Consider the following 19,503-nt stretch of genomic DNA (forward strand, 5'->3'; position numbering starts at 1 on the left):
TGAAATCTGACTGACAACATTATTACAGGCTTATACATAAAGTGTCAGAACCCGTGAGCTGAGTTACTGCCGAGCTCTAATTATAAGTGGATAATTGGTCATAATCATAAGAGTATAAGGTGGTGGAGGAGGAAAGTTAGCACCAGAACAATCATGTGTCTTAAATTCTTGCACTGAAAATGACTACCCTGCACCAAAGCTATCTATCTCTCAAGAATGATTCATGCTATTGAAATCAGCCTCAGTAGGCTACCATGCTTCCTCTGGGCGAGCTTAGTCTGCTAAGATTTATAGTGAAGACGTACCATTGCTGCCATAAGTGGAGCTGTGCCTCACATTACCCTGAAATAAAGTACTGTATCAGATCGAGACAACTGTCTAAACATAATACAGTTAATCATAATTTATTTCTGTTTAACTGAAAACTGTCAACCTGTAAAAGCATACACAGTGTTAAGGGCATGGCTTTGTGGATGGCAGTGACATGCATAACCCAAATGCAGGCGATTAAATATGGTAAATGGCCTGCATTTGTATAGCGCTTTACTTAGTCCCTAAGGACCCCAAAGCGCTTTACACTACATTCAGTCATTCACCCATTCACACACTGGCAATGGCAAGCTACATTGTAGCCACAGCTGCCCTGGGGCGCACTGACAGAGGCGAGGCTGCCGGCGCCACCGGGCCCTCTGACCACCACCAGTAGGCAAACACTGGGTTAGTATCTTGCCCAAGGATATTTGGCATGCAGCCAGGAGGCAGCCTGGGATCGAACCACCGACCTTCTGATTAGTGGCTGACCTGCTCTGCCACCTGAGCTACAGCCACCCCAAATATGACCTTTGTGGTCCTTTTCAAAGTTTTTGCTTATCAATTTAAAAAGATCTCAGTATGTAAGGCTCCAGGCAAACAGGCCTAGATAGTGGTCGGCAACCTTTTGGCAAACACCAGTTAACAAAAGGTTGTACTATACTGAAAACCCTCCGTGCAATTGCTTTGGTTGCTAGCAAGTTGCTATGGTCACCAACCGTTTGCAAGGAAAAACGGACTAGTCTGCAATCAGTTGGAAGCTACTTTCCAAATGAGAAATAAAATTGTGAAAAGTCCATGCGCAAAAGTTGTTCCTTTTGAAACGTGCGGGACGCAGCGTTAAAGCACAACTTTTATTTGAAGTCAAATGTTCTCTGTTTCAGGTTTGAATAGCAATTTTTCACCTTTTGCTACGCTCACTTGCAAGGAGTTTGCCACCGTCCATGCAAACTGCAGCAATTTGATGGAAACAAAAGCAACTCCAAGGTTTTTGGTGTCACACCCTCTTTGATACTGATTTTAGCTGGTGACAGACAGCAGCTGGTCAAAAGGTACACATTTTTTCCTAGCAAACGGAGGTTGACAGGGGGTTGCTGAGAGGTCTCTAGGCCTGTGTGACTGAGGCCTATTGGATGCACTGGGCTTTGATGTCGTGTCGTGGATTTGCATAGAATTGATACAAGAGTTTGTCAGTTTATGAATGAATTACTAATGAAATCCTCATCTGTCTAAACTGCACTCTGTTTTTAGTGGCAACAAATGCTAACATGCTAATACAAAGAAAACTAGATAACAATAGACCTGCTCAATATTTCAATGCCATTTTAAGAATTTCAGCGCACTGCACTAAATTTAGTGTCACAGAGCCGCTAGCATAGCTGCTGATTTAGATCAGAAGCATTAGAAGTATCACTGTATGTAGAATAATTACTACTGTAAGTTCATGATCTGCATTTCATCTGTGCAGCCTCCTGAAAGAGCACCACAGTTTGCTGCTGTAATTGCTAAGCCCTTATTATTTTAACACCATGACCCATGGCGCAGTGTTTAATTTATGTAGCTATCTTAGAGAAGATATTCATAAACTGTTATATGAGCCAAATATTATCACGAGAAGACTCCAGTTGTCACTGTAACAGACAGAAATTCAAGTGATGAGGGACAATAAGGAAAACAAAGCCATCTACCCACAGCCATTTATCCACCTCAGTTTCCCCTCAATCTGTTCCATCTGCTCTCTGTCTCCAGCCTAATGTTACTCATTAGTACTTAGTAGTTTTTTCCAGTTCTGGCGCTAAAAACAGAGGATAATGATCTTATTTGCTATTAAATGGCCTTGCTGACTGGGGGTCAAGAGGGTTGGGAGGGGTTGAGACTATTCAACTGTAAGCCTGTCATCCACCAGACAAGCACATGTGCCAATTGAAATGTAATGAGATTAACCACCAGAAGGGAAACAATGCAGGCTTGTCGCCATAGAGGCTAAAGGATGAAGAAAAAAAAAAAAGACAAATTGGCTTAAGGAGAGAGAAACAGTCCAGGAGAGACAGAGAAAATGACCAATCATCAAAGTCATCAAAAACAAAAAGAGATAGAAGCTCTACTAAAGATCACCGTGGCACAATAAATGGATAGGAGTTTTTCTCTGAGACACGGAGCCCATTCCACTTTGTGACTGCCATTGACATCCTCCAGCTAATTAACCTCGTGCACAGTAAGAGGGGAGGAATTAATAGGACTGGAGATGGTGAGAGCACATAGCTGGAAAATGATCCTAGTTTACTGTGTTTAGTTCAGCTACTTCGTAACTGGAGTGTTTAACCTTTTTTTGGTTACTTGCAGGAAACAGATCGCCCTCAAACACAATGATCAGTCTAAACCCAGTTGGCAAAACTGCCACTCAGATATCAGACATGCCATTAACGGACACTTAAGCCTCCTTTGAGTCTCACACACTCAGCTGATAATGACTGCTGCATCAAATAAGAAGAAAAAAAAAAAACAATCCTTTTCCTGTCTTCCTTCCTGACACGTTCACCTCAGCTGATCTGCCTTCTGAACGCCAAACCCTAGCAGTTGTAAACCGGTAAGAGGAGGAAATCCGTTCTCATTTTCCCAACCCTGCGCAACCTTTACAGAGCAGCTTGGCTCGTTTTTTTTGTTTTTTTTTTGTTTCTGGATCTTCCGGGGTTCACATCTGGAGAGAATCTCAAAAAACAAAAAACAAAAACTGTGTCAAACTGTGCAAGCAGAGGATCTGTTTACAGATTTGTTTTCACACAGCAGTGCCGTCGCAAAGGCAGACGTAAAAACCAAGCTTCATCCATTTAGATCCACCACTGGTAGCAAGGCAAGCACAATTTATTTAAGAGTACCAGCTGCAACAGCACCCTCTAGAGGCCGTATATTCTGCCTGCAGAGAACATGTGAGTAAAAGGCATGCTCCCATTTGGCTGCACAGTTTTTGCAACCGTTTGCTCGCCCTCGCCGTTTTGCTCTTTTGTGACAGAAAATGCCACCATTCTGCCTCCATCACAGCAGTCGCCTCAGAGGCGTCCACGGCACAAATCTCCCATACCCAGGTTTGAGGAGATTGGCTTTCATAACGCAGTCAGTCACTCACGCTGTCACCTTATCACTGGTAACGACTCTAGGTCATTCTCATGTGGGACATCCTTCAGCAGAGATGGGATCTGTTTCCCTCCCACACAGCAGCACAGAGATCAGCATTTGAGGTTATGAAAAAAAAAATAGACAGAGGGGGAGAAAAATAAAGAGTGGACCTTCTGTTAAAATAAACACACACACACACACACACACACACACACACAAATACATGCAGGGGGAACTGTGGAATCAACAAGCAAAACAGAGGGGTCTTTTAATGTCCCATACACACACACATCTTTTGAACGTCCGTATATGCACAATGTTGGCTTTTACTACTGTTTCATACAGGCAGCATTGATAGCTTAACAGCACATACAGAAAGGGCTCTCTCACTCACACACACACACACACACACACACACACACACACACACACACACACACGCACGCACGCACACAGCTTCAGGGAGCATAACATACAGGGAGCACTTTACAAATAAACTTACTATCCTCTATACAGTTGCTCATAAAGTGGAGACATTCAATGCTCAGAGTGGGACAGAGGCGATGGAGTCTTAAACACTCACACACACACATACGCAGTGTATTCTCAGACCAATCAATAATCCATTATGAACAAACTGCTCTTCACCTCCCACCCAGCTCTAAACTGGCAGACAAAGAGGTCTGCTGTATGTGCCACGATGAAGAGAGAGAAATAGACCACAGCCGGATAGGCATCTCTAACACACACCTACAGGATGTTCACAAAAAAAAAAAAAAAAAAAAAAAAAGAAACACACACACACACACACACACACACACTCACACACAGAGTTCTGGCATTTTTAGGGTAAAAATGCCGTAGCTGGGAAAAAAAACAAACAAAAAAAGAATCAACTTTTTGTGGTTCACAGATCAGTCTCTGCTCCAGTTGCTGTTAAGTACTATTTATTGACTTACATGCCATATACCAAAAATCCTGTCAGCAGCTGTGAGAAGGAAACACACATAAAACTTTCTTTCTTCACTCTAGAAAAAAAAACATGTTGTGTCAGTAAAATATGTTCAGAATTGTGTACATTATTCCTGCACTGCTAAGAAATGTATGTCATCATCCCTGCAACATTTTTCACATATCTCCACCATAAACCAAAAATATGCTTGTGTGTGTGTGTGTGTGTGTGTGTGTGTGTGTGTGTGTGTGTGTGTGTGTGAGAAAGCTAGACAGGAGATTGACTTCCTTTAGAGATGAACTGCAGATGGATGTGGTCCAGATGTGGGTTCAAGACTTTTAGTCCCATTTTGTGCTGGATTCTTCCTGGTAATGCTAGCTGCGATACCCACAAATGACTAGTTTTAAATGACTTGTTTTGATTCTGGCTCAGACTGTCTGTACCCACTCATGCCTGATTCTTCTGATTGTGTATTTAACAAATTAAACATAGTCTAATGACAAGATCTGACCTCCTCCATTTTGCCATCCTGCACCCCACCCCTAAAGAATTTGGTGTTCTCTGAACGAGGTCTGGCAGAGTTTGACTGACTCCAAACTGAATCCCACTTAGGGCTAATCTATAACCAGATCTCTGACCAATCAGGGTCCGGTGTGGGCTGAGTGATATTATAGTTTTCCCTCTCTTCCTTCTCTTGTCAGAGCAGGTCATTCTCATAAGCAGGAAGAGCAGTGGGGGGTTTTGTGGCATTGTTGGGGTCTCCAATTCCCATCCTATCCCTGGTCCCATCCCTACGCCCCCCACCCATCCCTTAAACCCAGCCAGAACAATAGAGGGGGTCCATGCTGTCTGTCTCTCCTCAAGCCGCCACCCCCCCTTCTCTGATAAATAGACTGAGAAGGGATCCTGTCTGCCTACTCTATTTGCGTGAGAAGGGCCTTTTGGACAGAAAGATCCCACTGGGTCTCTGTTTATGTATGTGCGCTTTGTGTGTGTGTGTGTGTGTGTGTGTGTGTGTGTGTGTGTGTGTGTGTGTGTGTGTGTGTGTGTGTGTGTGTGTGTGCGTGCGTGCATGTGTGTGTGTGTGTGTTTAGGAAGTGGCAGGTGTTTGGGTCAGTACTGTCATGTTACATTTTAGTGACCCACCCATGCTTGTGGGATTACTGGACGGGTCAGGAAAAAGAAGAGTGCAGTTCTCAGGCCCACACACTAACCAAACACACTGCAATGGAGGCTTTTGTCTTTCAGTACGATTCACTGTGGCTGCAACTGCAATCAAAAGAGACACCTGTTTTTTTAATTTATTTATTTATTATTAATATTTTGGGGTTTCTTGTGTATCACATGAAAATGGATAAAGGCCAGTACTTTTGTCCCCCCTGCCAAGAATTGTGAGAACACTACATTTTCCATTGTTTGATACCTGCTCCCACAAGTATAAAGCCAACAAGCGCTGCCTGCTCTTATGGACCCAACCATCTTCGGCTTCCTCTGTGTGTGTGTATAAGTGTGTGCATATTTCCCTCCCCCTCCTTCTCAAACTCTGCCTGTTTTTCTCACACCGCTCGTTAACCCCTGGGTGCTCCTGCCCACAGTGCCCCCCTCAACACACACACACACACACACACACACACCGTCTCTAGCCCTCTCCTAAACCACAGCAGCATTCCTCACACACATACACAAACTAGGATCTACTGTCACCATGCAGCGCAGACTAAACCATCATAACCCTCGCGTAAATTACCTCCAAGTTCAAAAACGAGCAGACACGTTTCTTGCGAAAGACAAGACTTCTTGTGCAAGACTGCGTTTTTTAATCGTTGGTTCCTAAGCCACTAAACCTAACTTTAACCCCGAGCCCAACATTAATCTAACCACAACCCCTAAATCCAAGTCTTAATCCTAAAGCACTGGAGTGGATGTAAGGATGATTAGAATGTCCTTATATAAGGGGATCTTTTTTGATTTTCCCTTACATGGAAAGACATTTAGGGCCACTCAAGCAGAACCGTTCTGCACACAAAAACAAACAAGTCATTTAGAGAGTCGCAGCAGTGTTTGATCAAAGATAAGACGTTTCATTCTTTACTGCTCGGATCTGTGTGAAAGGCCGCAAATGCAACTCGTTTATATGCTTTGTCTCAGGGTAAAACTGAAGGCATTAGGGTTGGGAGAAAGATGAAGAAGCACAGTGGCGAAGGCACTATAGCCACTCGTGCAGTAGAGTTAAATTGAAACTTCTCCATCTCTTTTAACCCCACTCCCTACTGTCCACTCTCCCTGCCTTCTTCATCCTCTTCCTCTGCACTCTCCTCAGTCTCGCCCGCAGCCCCGCGCGACCTCTGCAATCTCTCTGAAGTGTAATTAGACCAGCGACCTCAAAGTTGGCCACCAGTCTTCCACCCTGTCACACTTTCTGATGTAACCCTTTTATTTTGTGGCTTGCTCAGGCGAGATAGTCAGGCGGTTAGCGAGTTTGCGCACAGGTGCAAACACGTGGAGATGTCGCTTGCACACAATCAACGTGGGAGAGGGATAGAGTAAATTTTGTATTGATCAAGCTGTTGCATACTAATGGGCGTCTCTGAGCCTGCGCTAAGTCGCCCAAACAACAGCACAAAGACCGAGCATCACTGAGACAACAGCCAAGAAGATCTTTTTGTAATCGACTCACAAAAATCACAATTAACTAACTTATTGCTTATTTTACCAGCTAGCTATGGCAATGCGATTTATTAAAGGCCTTGTGTTTATCATGATTCCCCTTGCAGCTTTTTAGAAAGGCTGAAATTTTACTTCAGACTGGAGAGTTTCCACAAACATTATCTCAAATTTCAACATCACCCTCCTCAGCACAGTATTTAAAATGTGTTAGCGTCCAATGTTCTGCTGGAAAACGTAAAAGGTGTCCATGCCGAGGTGTTGCATTAGGTGTCTCTCAGAATATGTGGGGCGGTTTTGTGTGTGTGCTTGAATACAGTTTGTTTGGCTGCTGATTTGCTTGGTTATTTGCTTTTTCGTTACTTGCTGTGCTTTTCTTTTCAAACCTTTACCTTTGGGCAAAATCTGAAGATCACATCCTGCAAGAGTTGTCAAGAGCACATATGAGAACCAAACAGGGCAACAGATCTGTTTTTGAGTCGTGTGTGTGTGTGTGTGTGTGTGTGTGTGTGTGTGTGTGTGTGTGTGTGTGTGTGTGTGTGTGTGTGTGTGTGTGTGTGTGTGTGTAATACAGGATGGGAGGGTTTCCACAGAAATCTCCTGATGGCTCTACTACAGAAATAGTGTGTGGGCTCAAACAGCCAGTTGTTGTTGTTGTGGGGTGTTCACACACTGAAATAGAGTACAAGCACACACACACACACACACACACACACACACACACACACAATAAACTAACAAAACTCCAAACAAAGTAACCTCAGGGCAAAATTCAATTACTTCCCTTGGAAAAACTGCTACGTAGAATACAAAAAAAGTTTAAAGACATAGTTGTATGTGGATTTGCGAATAAGAGCGTAGAATAAAAGTAATGCCATGCTCACTTTTTTTTGCTTTTGTGGATGGGAGCGTCGCAGGTAATTATTATAGCTATCATATAGCTTGTTTTAATGGTATATGACAAAAATATCAGGCATAATAAAGTCATGGCTAGCTTGCTGAATTAATGCCCACTGACATGGTGCATAACTGTTGTTTCTAACAATGTCAGAGTTACACTATAGTGGAAGTAAGATTCTCAATAATTGCACCAGACTACAGTCTACGCACATTTCACACAGGAACTTCACTTATTTTTGGTCAGTTCAGTTATACAGCTTTGAATGTTAGGTGATAGGCAAACATAGCAGAGCACACTGGCGTAGCATTTCTATCCATCTGTGTGTGTGTGCGTCAGCTGCTTAAACTTAAAAGTAAATGTAAAGCTGTCAAACAATAATAATATATAGGTAAATATATAGCTGATACATTTAAATAACTGAGTAGTCAAATGTGCATGAAAACACTTTGTTGTGTGTACTGCTAAGTTAAAGCTAAGCTACATTAATAACCGAACCCAAGCCCACACAAGTTTCACATTCTTTTGAAACACTTAACCTGTTCCACAGATATGAAGTCACTGCCAGCAGATCATTAGCTTAATTAGCGCTCCTTCTTTTAGCCGATACCTTGAACTTCTGATTGTTTTTGGCCTAGTAGGTAAGTGGCACTTCCCCTTTATAAACCCACGAGGACTAAATATTCAAAGACACCGTGAAGAAAACAAGTTCATAAGCATTACTTTCTATAATGAAGATTTCTAATATAGCACACAAAAAAGAAAAAAGCCAGACAAAGACAAAGGTCAGGTAATGATGCCCACATTTGCAGTGTTTAACTTAATTTATCTCTGTGTAAATACCTGTCCAAATTATTAGAGAAAACTAGAGCTTACTGAGTAGTTTCTGATGCACTATTTTTCTAGAGGTACTTATCCTCGCAAACCTCTCAGATGAGGGGGAAACCACTACTTAGCACAGCCATACAAATGTAGAGCTACAACTTGGCCAGTCACCCATTTGCTCACTGAGTAATGATGTAGCTCACACAGAAGTACCTTTAACCTGCATTACATCTGAAGGCCACCAGATGGTGATAGTTGTGATTGCAAAAAGACTTCAGCTCTATAAAAGTCTATGGGGAAACAGATTTCTGACTTAGCCCTCGTAAACATTTTACTGTTTAATTTATGGGCTCAGTTACTCATTTTGGGTCGTATTGGATAAACAATAGAGTCTATTTTGTAATCTATTTTTCAAAATAGAGGATTATCTGTGGTATGAAACCACACTGAAACTCACTGGCTAACAACTGGTCAGAGGTCTTTAACCAAGTAGGTTTAGAGTCAGACCCGCCCCTCCTCATCACATCTGGGGGGTAATTTGGCTCTCAGGATGACAACAATGGAAACGGTCGGGGGTGTTAAAAGGGCACTTCAAAAACAAATAGGTAATGTCACAGCAGTTACAGTCATCTTTTACACAGACTGTGCTACTTGTATTGTTAGTAAACCACAATAATTTAAAGAACAGACATGGTTTGCCATCTTCAAAATGAAAATTTGCAGTAAATAACTGAAAACAAGATTTGTTTTTTTGTTTGTTAACCTGTAAAATTTGAAATTTGAGAAAACATAACAAGTTTAAATTTAGGACTGGTTTGTTTGTTTTTTTGTTTCCATGCTGTAAGAGTGCGTTTAAAAGAACAAAGAGACAATTTGCAGCGACGTAGCAACATTAGCTAGGAAGCTAAGCTAAGCAAATTTTCTTAGTTTGGAAGCTAAGCTAATTTGCTGGTGCTAGATTAACATTTACTGCACAGACAAGAGAGGTGTATCAGTATACTTTTCTATTTCTTTCCTAAGCTAACACGTTTTTAGCATACAAAGCAAATGTCTATAAAATCACTGACCTAGAAACATAGTGGGCCTTGGGGGATTATTACAGTGGGAATATGAAAGTGACACCACCGCAAATATAAGATTCCACAAAGTTCACTGAGGTTACTGTAAACTTATTATTGACCATTATGAGGAATATTCCGGGAGTTGTTTATGTGTCCGTGTGTGTGCACGTGTGTGTGTGCACGTGTGTGTGTGTGCACTGACTGTAACATCTGCCCAGGATTTCATAGCCAAAAATAATTTTGAAAAAAAGAAGCAACAAGCAGGAATTGGGGATGCAAGATGAGAATAACAAACATTGTTAGTCTTTCATGTGGGACAGAGTTTTTCTAAAGAGCGCACTAAAGCTACATGCCATATTTCAGGCTGTGCACAGGCTGACAGGCATTACTGTTAGTGTGAGCTTATGTGGCTAGGTAGTTGTGATTGATGGCTGTATAAAAAGAACTGGAGATCCCATCTGGGTCACGTCTTATCAGGCTGACTGATTCACATTGATGAAATCATGCTGGCTTGTTAACCCGCCCAGTGGAAAAACCCTAAACCAATACAGAGGAAAACAAGGCAGCATCAGAAACAAGAGAGGGAGATAGATGCATGTCAGGGAGAGTAGAAAAGGCTGAGCAAATAATGAGAAGGAGGGCAGCAGAGGGAAGATAAGTGGTAAATAGTGATGTAAAGTCATGGCAGGAGATGGATTAGGATAATAAGAGCTGACTGAGAGGAGCGAGAAGGGAAGATGTGGGAGATCGAGGTAGAAAGAGAGAGTGTGAGAGCTGCAGCGTTGGAGCTGCACACTGCAGATGTCCATTTTACAGGCGTATGCAATATTTTTAGGAATTTGGACTGCAAATCACCACTGTCTGTTGAGAAGATTGGTAAGAGAAAAAAAAACTTTTAGCTCATTAGTACTGCATTTTCTCCCTTTTTTTTTTGCTTGTAATCGAATTCTTCAGGAGAGCAGAGTCCAAACACCAATACCAGACATCACAGCGATTATTTGCAGAGTAACCACAGCACAGGAAATTGGCTAGAATGCACTGTCTCTTAACATTCATCCAACAGTCCTACAGAGACAATCTGCTAGTATAGTTACACTGTAACAACCCCCTCCCCTCTTCCTCCAACCAAGCTGTGCAGCTCAAATGTGGATGTGTGCGTGTGAACATGCATGTCTGTTTGTCACGTTTCATATACCTGCATGAGCTCTTAAACACAGGAAATTTTCTTACTTTGTTTTGATATATTTTACTTGAAAAATATTAAATCAAACAGGCAACAACAACAACAAATCTCCCACTACAGATTTCTAATGTTTGTACATAACAGTGAAAAAAGAGATCTAAATCTGCTACTATATATACTGATGGAACATCTGTCTTCAGAGGTTTAACTGAACAAGCTTGTTTCAAAGAAGCAGCAGCCAAAAGTCACATTTGACAAGTTTTCTTGCAAAACATGACAAAAAAAGGAAGATGAACAACACCTGCGTAGGTGACACACAAAAACTCCAAAACATGAAAAACCTGTGAATGACTAAGTAAATTACATCCAAGACACTTCAAGTGTTTCTAACAGATGAATATACATATGACAAAACAGGGAGGAAAACACTCCATATGCATCTAAATCAGCCCACAATGTCAGTTTATTTTCCCTCCAGATGCAGGTGGGCCTAAGAAAACCAGATCACTTCATTCTACTGGCAAACAAGCAGAATTATGCAAGCTGCCTGTTTGCAATAAAACTCCATGCCACAACCTGATCTGCACCAGTTGCACTGTTTACATAGTAGTGGGTTTACCATATTGACATGTAGAAGCAAGCAGAACGTATACTGGCATGAACGTCAGGCTGCCACCCCGTCTAGTAATAGGTTATGTGATAACAAATAAGTTAATGATAACAAATTGCTGTATTCAAGTATCTTGTACATGCAGTGTATGAGTTTGTGAAACTATAACAAAATCTCTAATACTTCTGAAACACTAGGTTTTCAGACTTTTTGAACAACATTTTTAGTAATGAAATAATTTTTGTAGTTCTTATATTTTCCTGTTATTTATTATTGCTAAATAAAAACTGAAGCTTTCAGTAGAAAAATCATTCAGTGGTACTTTTCATTTGTAAGGTCTGTAGTATACAATATTAAATTCCTTGAGGTGATAGCTGCTGGGCATCAGCGCTATATTATTAAAACAGTTGAATTTTATATATTTAGCACCTCACTGACTGATGATAAACATGGTTTATCATAGTACTTTGATTCAGATTGAAACATGATGGCAACAAAGGTATATAACAACTATAAAGAGTAGCCTACTTGCCCACATAACCTTTGCTCTGTACAATCACACACAGTTCCATCATTAAGTTAGCTTGACATCTCTAGTTTGTAGAAATACCTTTTTTGGCTAACGTTTGTGTTCCAAGATAAACTCTACACAATGACTTTCCATTAACTTTTATTGACGTTCGAGTATTTATTGAGATAATACTTTCATGAGCATAACCTGTACTAAATGTGATTTTCATTGAGCACCAAATTTTAATTTGTTAGCAAATGTAAACATGTTAAGATGCTAAATCTGGAAGGTTAGCATGTGTTACCTCTTTTAAAAATCACAAAGAGCATGCTGTTACTCTAGCTATTGATATGCTACCATGCTTCTGGTAGCTTACCTCAAAGCAACTTTGGGGCTAATTATGGCCTCAAAGAGTAATAGTGTGTTTAGACTCTTTCAGAGTCAGGCTTTGCCTTTTTCTTTAGCTGTCACAGTGTGTTCATGGAGCTACAGTAGTCTACAACAGACTTTATGAAGTTAATGAGCAGTGTTGGGTAAGTTACTTTAAATTAGTAACTTAGTTACATTACTAGTTACTTCTATCAAAAGTAACTCAGTTACCTCAAGTTATTCGTTACTTTCAAAGTAACTAGTTACTAGGGAAATTAACTTTGGTTTTATTCAGAATTCTCTTATTAATGTGTTGGTTCCCTAACTGGATACCAGCAAGGATGCCAGTCTTCTAGCTTGCTTACATGTTAGTGCTATCCTGCCACAAATGCACTGTGTCACCTAATGGCCTGAACCTAAAATGTCAGTGTAGTAGTGTGAGTGCAAGTTAATGATGAAATGAATGAAGCTAAATTAGAAATGAACAATGTTTGTTTTTGTGTCTCACTTTTTATCTGTCTGTTTTAATCTATTTCTATTGTTTCAAACCTCTATAAATGCAAACACATAATTTTGGGGTTGGTGCAACAGTGTTATAAATCTAATCTTTGTACGTAGTATCACTAGGAAGAAGCAGTGGATAACAAAACACGACATAAACTTTTGAAAGGTATATTTATTTTTATCATTGAAATGGGTAGAAAGTATACTTTTAGCAGTGCCAACACTAAACTGTACCTCAGACCATTTAGGAGCTGTAGGTATCAAAATAGTGCAAATAATTTAGTGCAAAAATGGTTCAACATAAACACAGTGAGGTTTGTCCATTCTTTGTAAACTTAACTGAAAACAGCTGAACTGCACCAACTGGAGACCTCATGTTCAGTAATGGCGGGCAAACTTAAAAGTATTTTCAGCCTCACAAAGAAAAATAAAATAATAAATATTTTTAGCCACATAAATAGTCAATATTTAACCAAAATAATATTTCCTCCAGTCAGGTCATGTAGATAAATAAAATATGATGGTAGATTTAGTGCTTCAGTGGTCTAAGATTCTAGCCTACGTCACAGCGTCACGTGCACTTTTTATGTCCAACACGGAAACTGCAGTCGTGGTGCTTTCGATTGTACTCGGAACTCGGAAATTCTGCCTTCCGAGTAGGAAGATGTAGGTAACTCCAGACTGCAGATGAGCTGCATATGTGTTTAATAGTAATTTGTTTTTGTAGAGGGCTAGCAAAACAACCGTTTTCGAGGGCGTCGCCATATTGGAACCCCGACTTCTCTGACGAGGCTAACCAGAACGCCGTTTACTCGAGTGTGACATCATTCCCAGGTCCGTGTTTCAATTTCTGAGGTAAGTCGAACGCAACACACGAAGTAACGAATAACGACCCTATCTAAATCCCAGAAACGATAAACGCGTTCCTGATTTTGGCATAATAACTAGTTACCGTGCTCGTTACCACAATAATAACGCAGTTACTGTAACGCGTTACCTAATAACGCATTAGTCCCTACACTGCTAATGAGTTAGTTTATCATTCAATTCTGGACAGAACATATTGTTCCTGAAATATTATGTCTGGTGCACCAGTGGTTAAGGCATACCACACAACCACAATGGCCATGGTTCAATTCATGATCAGAGAAACTTTGTAGGATCTTTTAACTCACTGTGTTCCATACCTTTCTATTGTGTTAACTTTTTTAAAAATGTAAGATGAAAAACCTCCTGAAGGTCAAGTCAAACTGTAGAAAAAAAGGCTGTCTGGCAGCTTTGCCTGTGCTCGATCTCGATGAACTCTTTAACTTCCAGGAGATATCTGACTGAATTTGAATTAAGTTTTGTCTATCGCACCAAGATGACTGTATATTATATTAAAGAAAAACTCTAAGACAACGAAGGGTTAGAGTTATGTGCTTAGCCATAACCATTCAAGTTATGTAGTTGTAGCAATCTACCCATCAAGTCTTCTTTTCAGTGAACAATCAATTTTGTATTCTGATAATGAAAGTCTGAGAAAAAGCCCAAATTCTTAATTGTAGCAGCTTGACGCAGCTCACCACTTAATGTTGAGTCATTAAATTGGACAGGCAGCTGAGGATAATATAGGAGAAGGCAAATATTGCATCAAACAGTGATGTTTGCACAGCTTTCCCTAAAGAGATCAGAAACCTCCAGTGGGAGCTGCTTGCATTACCCAGGCCATTTAAACCAGGCAACCAGCCACCTAACCACTGCTAAAAAGCAACAGCTCACACATGAAGTGAGGGACAGAGGATTGAGGATTACACACAGTCCCCCTCTCCAAACCGCACCAGTGGACAACTTTACACAACACATTGTACTGACTGAAGATGGCAGGATGGGTTACTAAAAATGGACACAGCTAACTTCTAATAAGAAACATAAACACATGGAGGCAGACACAAAGTCTGCTGATAAACCTGCATTTGCAATAATATCAATTCAAGATAAGCAGGGCTCTACCATACAAAAAGGAAAAAAAAAATATGGCACTGTCATAGCAACAAATATAGTTTAGGATCATATATGTGGTCGTACACGTGGACAATAATGTGGAAGCATTGGAAAGAGTCAGGGCAAGAGACTAAGAAAACTAGTTGCTTATATTTCCAGTGTGATGCAGCCTAATTAATTACGTATTTATTGTAGAATTAACCAATACCTCATGCACTGAACTGATCTAATAAGGCAGTCTAAATTAGTTCCACACATTTAGTAGCAGCACTTGTTTTAAGCTGCCCATAACAATTCCATTGACGTTTGAAAACAGAAACAGAAGTTCTAAATTTGAACTTAAATTTGGCCCAAACTGATTTTTTTTGCTCATACAAGTACTCTAATTCACCCACACAGCTCCGTAAAACCTCCTCCTTAGTTCTACCTCTCATGGCACAGAGCTTGCTGCCCAGATACTTAAATCTGAGTACACCACCTGCTTCTGGGACACAAACCAAATTAAAAAAAAATCAATATGCATTTAAAGGAGTCATATCAGTATATGTACAGCAGTAAGCCAGTACGACGTTACAGATAGCACAACTATAGCAGTGGTTTAAGGGGGAATTTACATCTCACAGTGGTCTCAGTATGATTCAGTGTAAAGTAATGCATTTACTGCATTAAAATGTTTTGGGAGTTTTTTGACCCACTTCCAGATTCTAGTTTCTAGACGAGTCCTGACCATGAGGAGTTCTGACCTTGAGTCTCCTGTTTCTGTGTTTGAGATTATGCCCGAGATTATGACTCTGTATATGGGTCAGATTTTTTGTATGATTTATTAAGGTCTTATTTTCAAGGGAAGCCCGCCTTTTGTGACCATCCTTAAGACTATTAATTAGGTGATTTTGTACAGTTGGTCAGGTATAATCCGATGGGATTAGCGGCTACGCTCTTTAAATAGAGGTCTGCAGCCAGGGATTAGATGATCGCAGCCAGTTGTATTTAAGAGCAACAGATTTTCATCTCCTCGGTTTTAGTTTTAGGGTAAAAGAGCAGAAACGGCCACTGCGCTGTTTGTTGCTATGTGCAGCATTTAAACGTGCAAATATTGAAATGAAAATCTGGGGTATTTGCTCTGCTGGCCTCATTTCTTTTTAGCAGGGAGTTTGTTAATAAATCTTTGCTATTGGGATGGGATTAGCTGGCATGGTCTAGGGCTGGGGAGGGCAGTACCAGGGGCCCTTTTACCTTCCTCCCTTCAACCATCCTCCTCACATCTGGATACAATGTAGGAACAGGGCACTGAGGCCAGGCAGATAGCTAAAGGGAGGCTGTCTGTGTGCTGAGGGATTCTTTACAAAGCGTCAAGAGTGTTGTTGCATCTGCTGCTAGTAGCTGTGGATGTTGGGGTGTTAGGGTTGTGTGTTGTGGATGGGGGGTGGGGGGAAAGGTGGGGAGGGGGTGCTAAAAAGCTCCCTATCTTTGGTCTCTTCTTTCCTGTGTAGTTGACTGCAAGGCCCGGAGCAACAGACGAACAGAGAGACAGCTGGGAACAGAGGTAAAAAGCAGACAGCAACCAGGAAACACAATGGGAGACCAAAAACAGGTTTCTGTTCTTAACAGGCTAAATGCACTGGATATGATGCTGTCAAAGATTAAATACAGTTATAACTGTGATATTACTAAATGAATACTAAAAATGAAAACCACTGAAGCTGCAGATTTTTTTAATCTACACAAAGTTTTTCCCAAATTTTCACACAAAGGCAACTTTGCCACCGACTGTCCAGAATGATGTGTGTGATGTTAGTAGGAGGTAATGTTGCCTCCAGCTAATAGCCTCAAACACTCAAGCAGGCTCAGTAGCTGATTAAGTCAGATCACTTCTTTCAATTTTCATACATCCATTTCTTTCTTTCTTTTTCATATTGTCAGATTTGTAGTCTTTAGTCCCAACTGATGCTAACTCAAGTGGCAGCACCTGAGGATATTTGTTAGACTTCTCATTGTTCCCTTGGGAGACAAAAAAAAAATCTTTTAGTAACTTTTTTTCCTCTTGAAAGCGAACTTTACTTTTAATATTACATAATAGTTTGATCTAAGAAATAGACAAACATAGGCAAAGAGCTCAACTAGTCTCTACATCTTCAGCTGGTCTCACTTGAAAGAGCACACAATGCAACATATGTCACTCCCAGTCATAACAACGCTTCAGTATTTGTGCTACTTCTGACTGCAAACTATAACCTACCAGCCATATGGAACAGACACAGAAAGATAAAAAAAAGTTAAAGTGATAAGGTTGTTTTCCCTTCTCCTTCCATGTACAGGAGAATCCTCGAGAGCAGATCACAGACACGCACATGGCCTCCAATCTGCATCCAGATTGATTTCATTACGCATGCATGCTTGCAATTCACCTGGATGTCTGAGCCACACTGAGATTTCGGGTGAGCTGGCTAGTCTTTGGGCGACCCTCTTCCCCCTCACCTCTGTCCTCAGTGAACCTGACGCCTGCTTGACCCAGAGCACCTCCTGGTCCTACTTCCTCAGTGCCTCAGAGATGATGTAATCACTGTTCTATGACTGTCCCTCTTCTCCAAGAGGGCTTTAATTTTGCTATAGTTGAATAGATAGTGGTCTCAGAGTAAATATTACCCAAATTTGGATGTTTTTCTGTTTTTGTTTCTTTGCTCTTTCTTGTTATTCATTCTATTGATTCATTTTGAGAAAAAGTAAAACATGAACATTTGGGGAGTTTGTTACAGCAATTGTTGTATTTTTATGTTATATTCCCTCAGCAGGAGGCGGTTCCTCATCCATTATGATCAGCATTTGTTTGTTTGTTTTTTGTTTTTGTTTTTTTAAACAGAGTAAAGTCCATCTTTCCATCTATAACCCCCACAACCCGCACGCACACACATACAAACACAACTCACTAGAAAACATCGTGGCAAGGTTAGGCTGACATCAGTGGCTAACGATCAGTTCCTCTGTGGGCTGAATGATTAGCTGCAGTAGCCTGGAGACATTTCCAGCTTGTTTCCCTAAGTTAGTCAGACATGTAACATCACTGGCCTTCAATCTGGACTAACTACATCCACTCCTCTTCCATTTTCTCTCTGATTCTGTGTCCCCCCTCCCCCCCAAAAAGACTTCTTCTAACTAATAGACGTTGCTAGCAATGTAGTAGTAAATATGGGGCACTTAAGATGGATCAAGTCAAGTGGAGAAGTAGACAGCAGACTTTAAAGTGTGTTGTATTTAAAGTTTTTTTTATATATAAGAATGGAGCGACAACAGTAGTTAATGAGGAGGTGTGTGTATGTGTAGGGACAGTGTGGCAAGAAGTAAAACAATTACTTTTAAAGTGGTTATTCATAACTTCCTCTTTTTTTATGTTTGCATTTTTAGTTCCCATAAGTGGCATTTTCTTTGTCTGTGCTGCCCAAGTGGAAGTCACCTATTCTTAACTTCTTCCCTGCATATAAGTTTTTTTGGACTGTGGTGAATTTTCCAAAGAAATCAAGCCTTAAAAAAATCTGAACCTGTACATGTAAGCAATGGGGTTCTTAAAAATTTCTGTAGGCACTTGCATCCCCATTTAGTGTGTTTATTAGACGGCAGGGAATGGGTATGTTAAAAAATGAACCTCTCTTCTTAGGAATGGGTTCACCCAACCCCCCACCCACCCTTAATGCCCTCTGGGCTGCTGTGAGTTTGGATTAAGTTTGGGTGCTGCGTCCCCTCCCTGCCGAGCCCTGTGAAACACACACAGATACCTACATGCTAAGTGACTGTGTCGTCTTGGTTTATCAAACCTTAAAAAAGGACAGACATAAAAACCAGGCCAGGCAAGGTAGAAAGAATGCAGAGATGGAGATATTTCAAAATATTCTTCAACTGATGTATGCTTACGCACAAAAGAATATTCTATAACGAGACACATATTTCAATGTAAAGTAAGTAATAAATCAGCAGTAAATGGTGTTTATGTAGCCAAATTGAAGGTCTCACTTCTTAAATTTCCTTTGTATAGCTATCTAATTAGACCGTGTATGTGAGTGGTGTGCAGGATATGTGTGTGTGTTTGTGTAAAGCAGCAGATCAATAAGGGCAGTCTACTACAGTGACATCTGGGCTGGACAAAGACTGCCGTTCCTCTCCTCTTCTCTCTCTCTCTGAATCCCCAATCATAGCCACGTGGTCCTCTGGGCTGTTTCTCTCAGCTAAGCTTATTTCTCTTCTTTAATCCAGCAGCAATCACAGCAGCGATGCCAAGCTTCGGTTCATGGACGCAGGCAGAAATCTATTAACTATGATCACTATGTCAGCTCAAACCTGATAAGTGCCGCTAATGAATCCAGCGCAGTCAGCTCAGCGCTGCGTTGCTCCTGGTTGTTATTTCATTGTATCGTCAATAATGCGTAAGGCGGAAAATCAACATGAGTGACGGTGATGGACAATGTGGCTTGTAATGTGGCAAAGGAGCTTGTGTTTGAACTGAAGCAAGAGTCAGATTTTCTGCAAAAACT

The 19,503-nt window shown here is 40.8% G+C and overlaps 1 protein-coding gene and 1 long non-coding RNA gene across 5 annotated transcripts in view; one reads left to right on the plus strand and one right to left on the minus strand.

The window, feature by feature from the left end:
• znf516 (zinc finger protein 516) overlaps positions 1 to 19,503 on the minus strand; it is a 50,225-nt gene that overhangs the window by 22,355 nt on the left and 8,367 nt on the right. The gene's annotated exons all lie outside the window — the stretch shown is intronic.
• LOC143420934 (uncharacterized) lies at positions 9,282 to 17,647 on the plus strand. The gene is made up of 4 exons (XR_013100686.1): positions 9,282 to 9,367; positions 13,728 to 13,855; positions 16,474 to 16,526; positions 17,299 to 17,647. It is a non-coding gene; the product is annotated as an uncharacterized LOC143420934 (long non-coding RNA).

This window comes from Maylandia zebra, linkage group LG11 (genome assembly GCF_041146795.1).
Source record: "Maylandia zebra isolate NMK-2024a linkage group LG11, Mzebra_GT3a, whole genome shotgun sequence".
NCBI lineage: Eukaryota > Metazoa > Chordata > Actinopteri > Cichliformes > Cichlidae > Maylandia > Maylandia zebra.